This window comes from Triticum aestivum, chromosome 6D (assembly GCF_018294505.1).
Source record: "Triticum aestivum cultivar Chinese Spring chromosome 6D, IWGSC CS RefSeq v2.1, whole genome shotgun sequence".
In the NCBI taxonomy this organism is placed as follows: domain Eukaryota; kingdom Viridiplantae; phylum Streptophyta; class Magnoliopsida; order Poales; family Poaceae; genus Triticum; species Triticum aestivum.
Genome location: NC_057811.1, coordinates 1,428,570 through 1,444,076, shown reverse-complemented (window position 1 = coordinate 1,444,076; position 15,507 = coordinate 1,428,570). Strand labels below are relative to the sequence as shown.

Genomic DNA, 15,507 nt, shown 5'->3' with positions numbered 1-15,507 from the left:
AGGCCTTGTTTCCTAGCATTGCAATACCGTTTACGCTCACTTTTGTCATTAGTTACCTTGCTGTTTTATATTTTCAGATTACAAATACCTATATCTACCATCCATATTGCACTTGTATCACCATCTCTTCGCAGAACTAGTGCACCTATACAATTTACCATTGTATTGGGTGTGTTGGGGACACAAGAGACTTCGTGTTATTTGGTTGCAGGGTTGTTTGAGAGAGACCATCTTCATCCTACGCCTCCTACGGATTGATAAACCGTAGGTCATCCACTTGAGGGAAATTTGCTACTGTCCTACAAACCTGTGCACTTGCAGGCCCAACAACGTCTACAAGGAGAAGGTTGCATAGTAGACATCAGTGTGTTGATGATGAACACCTTGCTCTTGTGCTTCAAATGATTGTCTCCCCAACACTCAACTCTCTCTCACAGATTTGGCTATGGTGGAAAGATGATTTGAGTGGAAAGCACCTTGGGGAAGGCTAGAGATCAAGATTCTTGTGGTTGGATTGGAATGTCTTGGTCTCAACACATGAGTAGGTGGTTCTCTCTCAGAAAATGAGTAGTGGAAGTGTAGGCACGTTCTGATGGATCTCTCTCAAATGGAGAAGGGGGTGGAGGGGTATATATAGCCTCCACACAAAATCTAGCCGTTACACACAATCTTCCAAACTCGGTGGGACCAAATAGTGAACTCGGTCAGACCGATATGGTTGAAAATATGAACGTTAGAGTTTTCGGTGGGACCGACAAGGTCAACTCGGTGAGACTGATGTGCTAGGGTTAGGGCAAAACCTCATCTCGGTGAGACCGATTGCGTGAACTCGGTGAGACCGGTTTCACCAATAAGCAAGCAGAGACTTGGTCAAGCAAACTCGGTGGGACCGACTGCACATTTTGGTGAGACTAAAATGAAAGCAATTTTTCTATGTCACATATCGGCCTATCTCGTGTTGTGACATCTAAAGTTTCACCACCCCTACTACTGACCGAAATCCTGCTTTCGTGAGCTTTCCCAAAGGTGACACCGAAGGTCTACCTCCATTTTTGCCTTTTTGAGACCATGGGTGACTCGTGTGGACTTATCCCCTCTCGATAAGCTGAAGACCATATCGTCTGTGTAGCGTGCGTAATAGAAGATTACGGCCCCATCCTCTCGGACCCCATTAGCATCTCCGATCCGAGAGTTGGGATGACTCCGTTAGTTTCGGTCGGGAGGCGCCTTGGGGGACCTAATTAGGAGTTGGTTGATTCTTTCATAGATATGAAGAAGGACGGCTCGCTTTGCTTTACAACCAGGGCGAGCCTCGCTCCCGGAGAGAGAGCTGGCTTTAGGGGTTCGAGGGCAAAAGCTATATCAGCAGTTAGCAAGCAATCGTCGTGGTCTGAGAGTTTTTATTGGCAAATAAAAATGAATATGGAATAATACAAAGATGCTGCTATTGAATAGGTAGTTCAGGCACCATCGTCAATATGTTGCTGCTATTGAATCCGGTTTTGAATCAAGCTGCGGAAATCAAGGCAGATAAGCTATGGTGTCCTATAATCCGGTCTTTTAATCCCTCTGATATTTCCCAGGAAAAAACAAAAACAAACAAAATTATGCACACGCAGCCAAAAGAACGTTTCCCAGGAAAAAAACCAAAAAAATGCACACGTAATGCAACCCAAAAGATGCAGTGGCCCATTTACGCGATTCTCCCACACCATGCCACTAAAAAGAGCCCATTGAAACAAATAGCCCAGGCAAAAAACGTAAGCCTGGCAGCGACATCCTAAAACTGATTCACGCGCGACAACTCATTACGAAATCTTGAAGCTACAAATCGTATGGTATAAAACCTAGATGAGCATACTTAAATTTCATCTAGACATGGTTTAGCAAATCCGTTACAAATAATGGCATGCTGCAACGTACACACGGAAGCTGGCACCGTTGCCGTGCTGCCGTCTAGGATTAAAAAGTAATAATAATGGCCGGCCAGCGGACCCTGATTGGCATGTTGCACTTGATATACAAATGGAGGTGAAGAGCAGGTTGCCGGACACGCATTGTTCCATAATCAATATTATAATAGTTGGATGAATGTATCAACTGATGTAGAGGCCCAGGAGCATGTTAAAATTTACCAAGAAAAAACCTGCTGAAAATTAATTTTCTGAAATGAACTATCTGCATGTTCCATCAATTTATATGAACTTATGAAGCGGATTGAGGTAATGATGAAGTCTACATCCTTGCCATTAACATGCCTCTTGTGATGAATGAATGGGTTGCTCTGTTTGCTTGGTTAACTGCGTGCGTGTAGTGGATGCGTGAGGGGATGGCGACGCTCACAGCTCACTACTCCCTTGATCAATCAATTAGTCCTTCTGTTGTTAGAGGGGTTAGTTAATTACTGATCTTAATCTGATGGAACAAGTGTAATGCTGGGGCGCATATTAACATCAAGGGTTACCCTGTACAAGATATGAAATTGATTTGGTTGCTCTGCCTGTACAAGATGAATCGATGGCTTAATACCCATGAAGGAGTACTAATATATACTCCCTCCGTTCCAAAATAGATGACCCAACTTTGTACTAAATTTAGTATAAAAGTTGAGTCATCTATTTTCGAACAGTGGGAGTACCAGTCAATAATGGTTTTTTATAGAAAACACATTGAAGCGCTGCAGAAGCAAGCAAACATGACATATTATCTGTAACACGGTTACCTATTTGGTAAAAACAAATGTAGTACTATGACACACGGTTAGAAATGCGGCATACAAACGTACTGCCACCTTAAAAACATGGTTTCAAATGCAGATCAGAAACATTCAGCCACCTAAGAACACAGGAACAAATATTCTCCTAACCAAAGGAGACATGCATTGCTCATGTTTTTAGAATTAATTTTGTCAAAAAATTACTTAGTGACAAACATCTTGCACCTTATGAGATCGACTCAGTATGTGTAGTCGCTGAGCTACCTCCATCATCGTCGGTCTTTTATCTACATCAAGGCTAAGGCACTCCATGGCCATACCTGCTAGACTGTCAAGAAGCTCTAAATCTTCTGCTATTGCAATTTCCTTGTCAAAAAGCTCAGTCGCTTTCTCTTGTTTCTTATGGGCTTCAAGAAAGCTCTTTACCAATCCATTACTCTCAGAATGTATGGCCCTCCTGCTGCTAATAAGCTCCAGGATCACAACTCCAAAACTGTAGACATCACTTTTTTCGGTGAGCAGGCCCTCTTGTAGATATACCGGATCCATATAATTCTTGTCTCCGATGACAGATGCGGTGTGTTCCTTGTCTCTTCCCAGCAACCTAGATATGCCAAAGTCTGATATTTTAGGTGCAAAGTTATCATCCAAGAGTATATTTACTGGTTTGACATCACCGTGTAGAATTCTAGTGTTTGCTTGTGAGTGCATATAAGCTAGACCATCCGCTGATTGAGCAGCAATATTTAGACGTGCATCCAAGTTGAGAGCCACCTTGTTATTATTGTTGTTGTGAAGAATATCATCAAGGCTACCTTGGGAGATAAATTCATAAACCAGCATGGGGGCATCAACTTCAAGGCAACAACCAATAAGTCTAACAATGTTTTTGTGGATGACTCGAGATTGGATGATGACTTCGTTTGCAAATTGTTCACTCTCTAGAACACTACCATTGATTGGTTTTTTTATTGCAACTTCCTTATCGTCAAGAAGGCCCTTGTAAACTTCACCGAAGCAACCTTTTCCAATTAAATTGCTATTCTTCAAAAGTGGCCTTAGTTCCCCCTTTTTGAAAAGTTGAATGGTATTTGCCTGCTCTAGTATAGGGCCGCCATTTTTCTTGTAGAATTCCTTTGTCTTTTTTTTCTCATGGTGAAGAATAACAAGAAACGATAGAAGTGCCACGAGAAGAATACCACATATTACACCTAGACGGACAAGAGTCAAACTTAGTCTGTGTCACTAGATTCATAATTGCAGATATAGTAGTAATGGTTAGTATAAGATGTAAGAAAAATCGTTTGTCCTTGAACTCGGAATCTAAAATAAACTACCACTAGATCTTCATGAGAAGGAAAAGTATACAAATCAGGACGTTCAACACGTTGATACTCCATTGAAATTAAATGCGCACAAGGCAAGTAAATCAGTGGACAAAAAAAGATATGGAAATCATGTACTCTCCCCATTCCTAAATATAATGCTTTTTTGATATTCCAATACGGACTACATACGGAGCAAAATGAGTGAATCTACACTCTAAAATGTCTATGTATATCCGTATGTAGTTCGTATTAATATCTCTAAAAAGGCTTATATCTGGAAACGGAAGGAATATGCGGTATTTTACATTAATTCAAGTCATTTATAAAAATTAAGCCCTTTAAGACAATTATAGATGCAGCATGTATCCATCAAGAGTTGTAGTACTTCCTCTGTCCCATAATATAAGAACGTTTTTAGCACTACACTAGTATAAAAAAATATTTTTATATTATGGGACGGAGGGAGTACAATATAAGCTAGCCTGGGAACGAGAGATCTCGACCACGCTTCTAGATCTCGACCACGCCGGCTCCTTCGGTCCTTCCCAACCAACAGAAGAGAGAAAGGAATGAGTGACAAGAGAGAGGAGGAGAGAAACGAGAGAGAGAAATATAAGTGGACACCAGCCTGCCACCTCACCGATCCATGTGCTTGGGTGTTCAGCCAATAGGAAGGAAGCAATGCATGTGTGCTTCTTTGTGTGCTTTCTTCTTCATCTTGCTTCTATATTTTATAAATTAATTTGTCCCTAAAATTCAAGTTTGCTATTTTCCCTTAACTATAGTACACATAAAAGAACTCCATGCAAAATAATTGCATTTTTTTGAACTTGTATTCATTTTCTTTCATTTTTCAAAAACAATGTCAAAATGACCGGCATGATTATTCAAGGCAAAGGATTGAATTTCTCAAAAATCTATGTGGTTCTCCCATATAATGAATACTTGTGTACCTAAAAATATTTTTTACTAAATTTTAGGATATAGCTATGACACACTTGCGGTACAAATTTGAATTACTTTCGGGAAATCAACATAAAAAGTCAATTAAATGTGCGAAAGTAGCTAGAAATCGACAAAATCCTTGAAACTTCGGCATTGTGCACAAGATAAGGTCTACTTATTGTGAAAATTGAAGTGGTGGCATTTTGCACCCTATTTTATTTACTTGCTTAACAAAAAATACCAATTTTCTACACTTAGAAAATGAAAATAGTTTTTTTGTACAACAAACTTGAAAACTTTATTTGGCAACATTGTTTGTAATGTTAAGTTGCAACCATGTGTCTCATTTTGGAACATTATAATAAATTACATAATGAATATGACCATCAACTTGCTCGTTTGACTTGAAAGCCAAGAATGTTCACACACGATAGCCCGTTTTGTGAAGGAATTTTTTTTCACATTTGTCATATTGAAAGTTTTTTATTTTTCCTTCCAACTAGTAGACATAGAAGGACTCCGTGCGAAAGGATTGCATTTTTTGAACTTGTATTCATTTTCTTTCATTTTCTCCAAAACGGGGTCAAAATGGTCGGCATGGCTATTCATGGGAAGGGATTGAATCTCTCAAAACTATAAGTGGTTCTCCCATATAATGACTACTTGTGTACCTAAAAATATATTTTTCTAAATTTTAGGACAGAGGTATCATACACTTTCAGTTCAAATTTGAATTACTTTCGGGAAAACAACATAAAGTCATTTAAATATGCGAAAGTAGCTAGAAATCTAGGAAATACTTGATACTTGGGCATTGTGCATAAAATATGGTCTACTTACTGTGAAAATTGAAGTGGTGCCATTTTGCACCCTATTTATTTTACTTGCTTCACAAAAATACCCATTTTTTACAATTAGAAAATGAAAAATGATTTTTTTTGTACAAAAAAGTGGGAAACTCTATTTGGTAACATTGTTTTAATGGCAAGATGCACATATGTGTCTAATTTTGGCACATTATAATCTATGCAATGAATATGATACTCACCTTAGTCATTTGAGGTCAATTTTTGTACATGGTAAAAATGTAATTAATATGGCCTCAAATGAAAAAGTTGTCAACATGAAAATTATCCGTCTCATCAAAATGAACAACTCTTATTTTTGGAACATCATCATCTAAGGTCGTATGCAACCTCCACAGCAAAAACTATGCAGCAAAGCGAAGACCCCTTTTTGCCGAGTGTGACACATGGTAAAGACCCCCTTTTACCGAGTGTAGCACTCGGCAAAACCCTGTTTGCTGAGTTTTGTTGTTTACCGAGCGTTTTGTCGAGGACACTCGGCAAAGTATCTGTTTGCCGAATTTCACTTTTTTGCCGAGTGTAGCACCCGACAAAGTTACTATTGCCGAGTGTCTGTCATAATGCACTCGACAAAGAGGGAAATTCCAGTAGTGCTTGTAGGATATTTGGATGCTAATTTGGATAATTATATTTCACCGACAATACGACGAATTTTTGTTCTATGCATGCGTAGTTGTATGGCTTGTGTTGTCGAGGGTCAACTTAATTTTGGCCTATGTAGCAATCATACATTATAATCTATGTAAGTCGAGGATACATCAAGAGTAGCACTTACCCACAGCCGCCTTTGCTGGTAGGGGGAATATATCTGTGCAGGTTCCCAGTTTGCCATCACCTTTCATTCCGAATGCACATGGACAGTCATAGCCTCCCAGCCTGTTTTTGCAGACCCCGCCACTTGTGCAGTTGTAGAGTTCGGGGAGTTTGCACTCATCAATGTCTGAAGAATGAACACTTGGGGGGCTTAACGAATTGGCAATTGATGCCAATTTCTTGTGTATGTATGTAGGAGTATGTATGATGAAAATAATTGTCTGTGGGAGTATGTACCTTGGCATCCGTCAGGGATGTAAGGGTTGCCAGTGTAATGCTCCGAGCACTTGCAGATGTAGTTGGTACCGGAAAATGATGTGTTGGCACAAGAGCTGTTGTAGCTAACACAGGCGTAATCCCGCGTCGGCTGAAGGGCATGTCCTGCCGCCGAAGACAAAGTGTTCCCGGCGGTGAAATCGAGCACAAGGGGGACGCCCCGAGGGTTCATTTTTAGCAGCTCCCTGTCGCCGCGCATGTCCAGCGTGGAGAAGTTGTACCATGACTTCTCCACAAGCATGCCGTAAGAGCATGGGTAGGCTTGCAACTCGGTTTTGTAGCGCTTGCCCCCGACGTCCAAGCTGTACTGCCTGCCGAGGAAGTCGTCGGGCGGGAGTGGCTCCTCGCAGCACCCCCGGCCCGGCCCCTGCACGACCCATTCCTCGCGGTCGGGCTTTGGACAAGAACTCTTGCACTGCAAGACAATTCAGTAAAGGTTGAGCCGCCCCGTGGCTCATGAAGCAGCACAGTCTCGACGTTGACGCCCACACCGATGAGGATGTTACGCGTCGCAGACACGGCGAACACCGAGTAGGAGAAATCCATCGTCTGCTGCTCCGAGAAGTAGCTCCCGTTGGAATCTGTGCTGCACCGGAACGAGACGGGGGACGTGTGCTTGCACCTCGCCCGTGGCGACTGATATGCTCTTGAGCTCGACCAGCGACCACGAATTCTGATACATGTCCAGAGCCGTGGAGTAGTTGGCCACGCGTTTGATTTTTTCGCCAGGAAGGAAGGCGCGAGGGGGATTGTAGGCGTCGTCGCACAATACCTCGAATCCATCGCGGAAGCAGCCGGGGCTGACGCCGATGCCGAACGGGAAAGGGATGTCGATGTGGCCGCACTTGTGGCGGCAACCCCCTTGAGCTTCAGCGGCGGCGGCAAGGATGACTAATAGGGTTGCTCGCAGCAGCAACGGCCGTGCTTGGTACTGGTACTGGTAGCTGGGCTTGGTCGCCATGGTGCTCTCTACGTAATTACTACCTCGATGGGCTACTTAATATGGAGCAAGCTACCCGATGGAGGAATGATTGGATGCCAAAGGAATCAACATGCCAAGGGAGAGGCCTCTCTTATTAGTTATTACCCACGCTCCTTGGATGGACTGCTGCATGTGACCAGCGACTATACCGGCCAAATAAACGAAACGAGGAGGAAGACGCGCACCCCCGCTCGCAATGTTGTCCCAGACCACGAAGCTGCCGAGTACCTTCCCACAATACGCGTGTAAGACCTGTCCGATTACCGCTTCTGAGGGTGCGTTTGGTTGCAAGAGTGGGCAGGGATGGGTCGGGATCATTCAAAAAATAGACAAGCTAGCAAGCAGAAAGCCTAGTATATACACTAGTAGAAAACATGGCTTCCCTTCGGGCCTGGGCTAATTCGTCCCGATTTGTGAGCCCAGGGGGCCGGCCGGGGCCTCGTGGATATTGGTTCCGGTTCGTTTCGACCCATTTGTCCCGGTTCTAGGCACGAACCGGGACTAATGGTCCTCGCTCCTGGGCCACAACCATTGGTCCCGATTCTTGGCTCGAACCGGGACAGAATGCTGGGCTTTAGTCCCGGTTTATACCACGAACCGGGACAAATAAGTTGCCTATATATACCCCATCGCCGCAGCAGAGCACTCCACAGTGCTCTGTTTTTTGCTGGCCGGCGAGGGGGAGGGCATTGGGTGCTCTAGCTCACCTCCTATGCACATGAGGTGTTCGATAAAATGCCCGAGCCACGCTAGTTAAGATTTCTCCTCTCGACCTCCATTTTTCCCAAGATTTGTCTAGGTTTAGATTAGCGGTCCGGCACGCCCCGTCCCCGTCTTCACCGCCGTCGATCGCCCGTGCCGATCTCGTCGCCGGCACCACCGTGGTGAGCCTCTTGGTCTTATCTTTTTTCTGAAAGAAAAAAATTCTTACTTTACATAGATACTTGTCTAATTTTCTTACTTTTGACATACATAATCATATATAATGGACGCAGATGAACCGGCAATGGATGTACGGTGACAGACACACCTCCGAGTACATTAAGGGCGTGCATGATTTTCTCGAAGTGGCTGAGGCAAACAAGCAGAATGGTTTTATGTGTTGTCCATGCCCTAAATGTGGGAATACGAAGTCTTACTCTGACCGGAAAATCCTTCACACCCACCTGCTTTACAAGGGTTTCATGCCACACTATAATGTTTGGACGAGGCACAGAGAAATAGGGGTTATGATGAAAGACGACGAAGAAGAAGAGGATGATGACAACTATGTGCCCCCTGAATACGGTGATGCTGCTGAAGATCAAGAGGAACCAGACGATGTGCACGATGATGCTGCAACGGGGGAAGCTGCTGAAGATCAAGAGGAACCAGACGATGTGCCCGATGATGATGATCTCCGTCGGGTCATTGTCGATGCAAGGACGCAATGCGAAAGTCAAAAGGAGAAGCTCAAGTTCGATCGCATGTTAGAGGATCACAAAAAAGGGTTGTACCCCAATTGCGAAGATAGCAACACAAAGCTCGGTACCGTACTGGAATTGCTGCAGTGAAAGGCAGAGAATGCTGTGCCTGACAAATGATTTGAGAAGCTACTGAAAATATTGAAGAAGAAGCTTCCAAAGGATAACGAATTGCCCGACAGTACGTACGCAGCAAAGAAGGTCGTATGCCCTCTAGCATTGGAGGTGTAGAAGATACATGCATGCCCTAATGACTGCATCCTCTACCGCGGTGCCTACAAGGATTTGAACGCATGCCCGGTATGCGGTGCATTGCGGCATAAGATCAGACGAGATGACCATGGTGATGTTGACGGTGAGCCCCGAGGAAGAGGGTTCCTGCGAAGGTGATGTGGTATGCTCCTATAATACCACGGTTGAAACGACTGTTCAGAAACAAAGAGCATGCCAAGTTGATGCGATGGCACAGTGAGGACCGTAAGAAAAACGGAAAGTTGAGAGCACCCGTTGACGGGTCGCAGTGGAGATAAATCGAGAGAAAGTACTGGGCTGATTTTGCAGGTGACCCAAGAAACGTATGGTTTGCTTTAAGCACGGATGGCATTAATCCTTTCGGGAGCAGAGCAGCAATCACAGCACCTGGCCCGTGACTCTATGTATGTATAACCTTCCTCCTTGGATGTGCATGAAGCGGAAGTTCATTATGATGCCAATTCTCATCCAAGGCCCTAAGCAACCCGGCAACGACATTGATGTGTACCTAAGGCCATTAGTTGAAGAACTTTTCTGCTCTGGAATGGAAACGGTGTACGTGCGTGGGATGAGCACAGACAGGAGGAATTTAACCTGCACGAGTTGCTGTTTGTAACCATCAACGATTGGCCCGCTCTCAGTAACCTTTCAGGACAGACAAACAAGGGATACCACGCATGCACGCACTGTTTAGTTGACACCGAAAGTATATACCTGGACAAATGCAGGAAGAATGTGTACCTGGGCCATCGTCGATTTCTTCCGACCAACCATCAATGTCGAAAGAAAGGCAAGCATTTCAAAGGCGAGGCAGATCACCGGAAGAAGCCCGCCATGCGTACCGGTGATCACGTACTTGCTATGGTCAATGATTTACATGTAATCTTTGGAAAGGGTCCCGGCGGACTAGCTGTTCCGAGTGACGATAAGGGACACGCACACATGTGGAAGAAAAAATCTATATTTTGCGACCTACCCTACTGGAAAGACCTAGAGGTCCTCTCTTCGATCGACGTGATGCACGTGACGAAGAATCTTTGCCTGAACCTGCTAGGCTTCTTGGGCGTGTATGGGAAGACAAAAGATACAGCTGAGGCACGGGAGGACCTGCAACGTTTGCATGAAAAAGACAGCATGCCTCCAAAACAGTATGAAGGTCCTGCCAGCTACGCTCTTACCAAAGAAGAGAAGGAAATCTTCTTTGAATACCTTCTTAGTATGAAGGTCCCAACTGGCTTCTCGTCGAATATAAAGGTAATAATAAGTAGGCCAGAGAAAAAGTTTCAGAACCTAAAGTCTCATGACTGCCACGTGATTATGACGCAACTGCTTCCGGTTGCATTGAGGGGGCTTCTACCGGAAAATGTCCGATTAGCCATTGTGAAGCTATGTTCATTTCTCAATGCAATCTCTCAGAAGGTGATCGATCCAGAAATCATACAAGGCTAAGGAGTGATGTGGTGCAATGTCTTGTCAGTTTCGAGCTGGTGTTTCCACCATCCTTTCTTCAATATCATGACGCACGTCCCAGTTCATTTAGTTGACGAGATTGTCATTCTGGGCCCCGTATTTCTACACAATATGTACCCCTTTGAGAGGTTCATGGGAGTCCTAAAGAAATATGTTTGTAACCGCGCTAGGCCAGAAGGAAGCATCTCCATGGGCCATCAAACAGAGGATGTCATTGGGTTTTGTGTTGACTTCATTCCTGGCTTTAAGAAGATAGGTCTCCCTAAATCGCGGTATGAGGGGAGACTAATTGGAAAAGGCACGCTTGGAGGGGACTCAATAATATGCAGGGACGGATATTCTTGGTCTCAAGCACACTACATAGTTCTACGGAACTCTACCTTGGTGACCCCGTATGTCGATGAACACAAGAACAGTCTGCGCTCCAAACACCCGGAGTAGCCCGACGACTGGGTTACATGTGAACACATCAGGACTTTCAGCAGTTGGTTGGAAACACGTCTCAGAGGTGACAACACTGTTTGTGATGAGTTGTACTCGTTGTCCAGGGGACCATCTTCGACTGTATTGACTTACAAAGGATACGAGATAAATGGGAATACATTTTACACGAGAGGGAAAAGAACACCAACCAAAACAGCGGTATCTGCTTTGATGCAGCAACCGAGAGGGAAAAGGACACATATTATGGTTACATATTGGACATATGGGAACTTGAGTATGGACATGATTTTAAGGTCCCTTTGTTTAAGTGCAAATGGGTCAATCTATCAGAAGGCGGGATACAGGTAGACCCACAGTACGGAATGACAACAGTGGATCTGAACAATCTTGGGTACACTGACGAACCGTTCGTCCTAGCCAATGATGTGGCACATGTTATCTATGTGAATGACATGTCTACGAAACCGAGAAAAAGAAAAGATAAGGAAGCGAATACATCATACGATGAGCCAAAGAGCCACATAGTTCTTTCAGGAAAAAGGGACATCGTGGGAGTGGAGGGCAAGACAGACATGTCTGAAGATTATAAAAAGTTTCATGAAATTCCTCCCTTCAAAGTCAAGGCTGACCCAAGCATCCTGATAAACGATAAAGATTATCCATGTTACGGCGCAATAAGCAAAGTACACAAGCGAAGAAAAAGTGAAGACTTTCTCTCCACAACTATTATGATGATAACATGCAAACTTTCAACCTTTTCGTAGTTCATTCGAAATGCCTGTTGTAACAGACGAGTTTCCGTATGAAATCCTGATATCTCGAAACAGATTGTCCGTTTTGTACACGAAATGCATCCAGTTTTTGCAGGTGAGCACTGCGCCTCTCCTTCATCATCTCTGCACTCAGGCCTTATAAACCGCTGCGAGTGCCTCTCGCTTGGCGAGGTGGGACTAAAAAACAGTTGCAGAAAGAATCAACTAAAAAACTCTTTTACCGGTTCATGCCACGAACCGGTACTAAAGGTGCTCGTGGGGCCCCAGCCTTAGAACACCAAATAAAGTGCCTTTGTAACAGCCTTAGAACCGGTACTAAAGGAGTCAACTAAAAAGCTTTTATAAACCTCTAGTATTATTGAAACTAAAATTATATAGAATTTATGCAACTAAAATTATCAAAGTATTTTCTGTTCAGAACATTAAAAGCAAAAATAATTTTCATAAAATAAATACAAAAAGCAAAAAAGAAAATAAAATAAATAAGTATAAACAAAACAAACTTTTATAAATAAGTAGAAACAAAATAAAATAAATAACTAGAAACAAAATAAAATAAACATTTATAAAATAAATAAGTCGAAACAAAAAAATAAAATAAAATAAACTATAATAAATAAAATAAATGAACCTTAATAAATAAATAAAAATAGCAGCAGTAAAATAAATAAAAATAAAATAAATAAAGTAAAATACATAAGTAATTAGAAACAAAATGGAATAAAATAAATAAGTTTTTTGTTGTAAGTAGAAACAAAACAAAATAAATAAAGCAAAAAAGAAAACAAAAAAAGGGAAAAAAAATAAAAATTATGCCACCTACTGGGCCACCACGGCCTGAATACGACTAGAAACCACGGCCTACTGGGCCACCACGGCCTGAATAAATAAAAAATTTGTCGTCTGTATTAAAAAATACGGACGGCAAAGATCTTCGTCGTCTACATTTTATATTACAGACGGCAAAGAGCATACTTTGTTGTCTGTTTACTCGTTGCAGACGGCAAAGTAAGCATTTTGCCGTCTGTGTTTGTTTTTTGTTGACGGCAAAGTATATTTTGCCGTTAGTTTTTCTTTGCCGTCTGTTGATGATGGCAAACCGTTTCTTTGCCGTCTGCCCGACGAAAAGCTGACGGCAAAGACGCCCCCTGACGGCAAATTACCTGTTTCCCGTAGTGAGATCATCAATTTCGCGCCGCTCCGCTTACGTGGAGGTCCTCGATGCTCAGCTTGACCATTGAATAGATCACCACAGTTTCTTCATGGGTCGTCCTTGTCGAGCCATCTTCGATGCCCCATGTACACGATTTTCCCAGACCCGCCCTCTTTCCTTGACGTTAGCTTCTGAGATGTCGTATCATCCATGCACCGCGTGCATCCGCAATATCCATGGCAAACCTGGCCCGCGACATATCCGTAACCGAGATAGTCCTGCACCGTCGTGATCAGCGTGGCTCTTATGTAGAAATACTCGCCTTTGCTGGCGTCCCATGTCTTGGCCGATGTTTTCCATAACGTGACTAACTCCTTTTGAAGTAGCCCCAAATACAGAATAATATTATTTCCCGGTTGTTTCGGCCCTTGAATCAGCATGCTCATGTGAATGTACTTCGACTTCATGCACTACTAGGGGGAGAGGTTGTACATCCATACAAACACGGGCCATGTGCTATGGTTGGTGTTCTGGTTGCCAAATGGATTCATGCCATCGGTACACGCGCCAAGCACAATGTTCCTTGCATCACATTCGAAATACCGATAGAAGCCGTTCAACGCTCTCCACTGGCTTCCATCCTTGACGTGTCTCAGCTTCGGATCATCTCCATCGTCGGGCTTCTTCCTCTCCTCGTGCCAGCGCATGAGCTTTGCTTTCTTGCGATCTACGAAGTACCGCTGGAGACGGGGAGTGATCGGTAAGTACCATACAACTTTCTGGGGATTTCTTCCCGGCCTTCTTGTATCGAGAAGCATTGCACACCGTAAAGCTTGTTTTTTCCGCGTGCTCCTTCCGATAAATTATGCAATTGTTGATGTATGCATGGTATCTAACGTGCGGCAGATCAAGAGGCCACACAATCTTCTTGGCCTCATCCACACTAGTAGGACATAGATTCCCCGCGGGAAGGACGTCCTTTAGATACTTGAGATGCTCATCGAGGCTAGTGTCGGTCCATTTCTTTTTAGCCTTCGTCTTCAGGAGTTGGAGCGTGAAACTCAAGCGAGTCACCTCAGGATTGCAACCATCATACAATGGAGTGTTTGAGTCGACCACCAGTTGTTGCAGCTTAGCCTCCTCTCTAGAAGCAGCTCTCTCAGTACTTGTCTCCTTGCGAAGCAGTGCTGAGGGTCCCGCACGATTGATCTTAGTACCGACGAACTCTCCGACGTGGAGTCCACTTTCTCTCTGCCACCATGTCCGGCCCCTTATCCGCCGCCATGCCCGGCCCCTTCTCCTCCACCATGTCCGTCCCCTTCTTCGCCGCCATGTCCGGCATCTTCCCTGTCGTCATTGTCGATCATCTCTTCGTCTTGCCCCGTGTCGTCATTACCTGCCCGTCGGCGTCCTCAACATCATCATCCTCATCTTCAATTATCCGCCGAGTATAGCCATCCATGAAACCAGTCATGAGCAGGTGCGCTTCGACATGACCATCGTCATAGGGGTCGAGCCAAACTATTCCTTTGCATCTTCGACACGGACATAAAACCTCTGTCAGGTTATTTTCTTTCATGTCCTGCACTGCCGACCGCAACCACCTGTCCACCATCGTTCCACTGACCATCTTGAACGCCTGCACGGTAATAATAAACAAATTGATTATAAAAATGTGTGCATGCATCAAAGTCATACAAAAATTCGGCATGACCTTCCCTAAAAATAGGACATATAGAGTTTGCCCGAAATTCACCGAAACGGAAATAAATCGACATTTCGGCAAAACATAGGCAACTCAAGCACAATTCGGCGGCAACTCAAGCCACACACACAATTTCCATCATATCACGCGATTATGTCATATCACACACATACACATGTTTCCATTCTTGCAAAAGCACAAATTTTTAATCACCTGTCTCGAGATCGAGCACGGTGATGATGATGTCGGTCGGTGTCACCACACACCTAGGGAATGATGAAAAGTGGACAAAGCTTACTTCTTGAGATGGCTAGATCTAGT

The 15,507-nt window shown here is 43.8% G+C and overlaps 1 pseudogene; it reads right to left on the bottom strand.

Moving 5' to 3' along the window:
- Window positions 1–2,682: 2,682 nt before the first annotated feature.
- Window positions 2,683–8,049, bottom strand: LOC123142888 (wall-associated receptor kinase 1-like; annotated as a pseudogene).
- Between the last annotated feature and the right edge of the window lie 7,458 nt (window positions 8,050–15,507).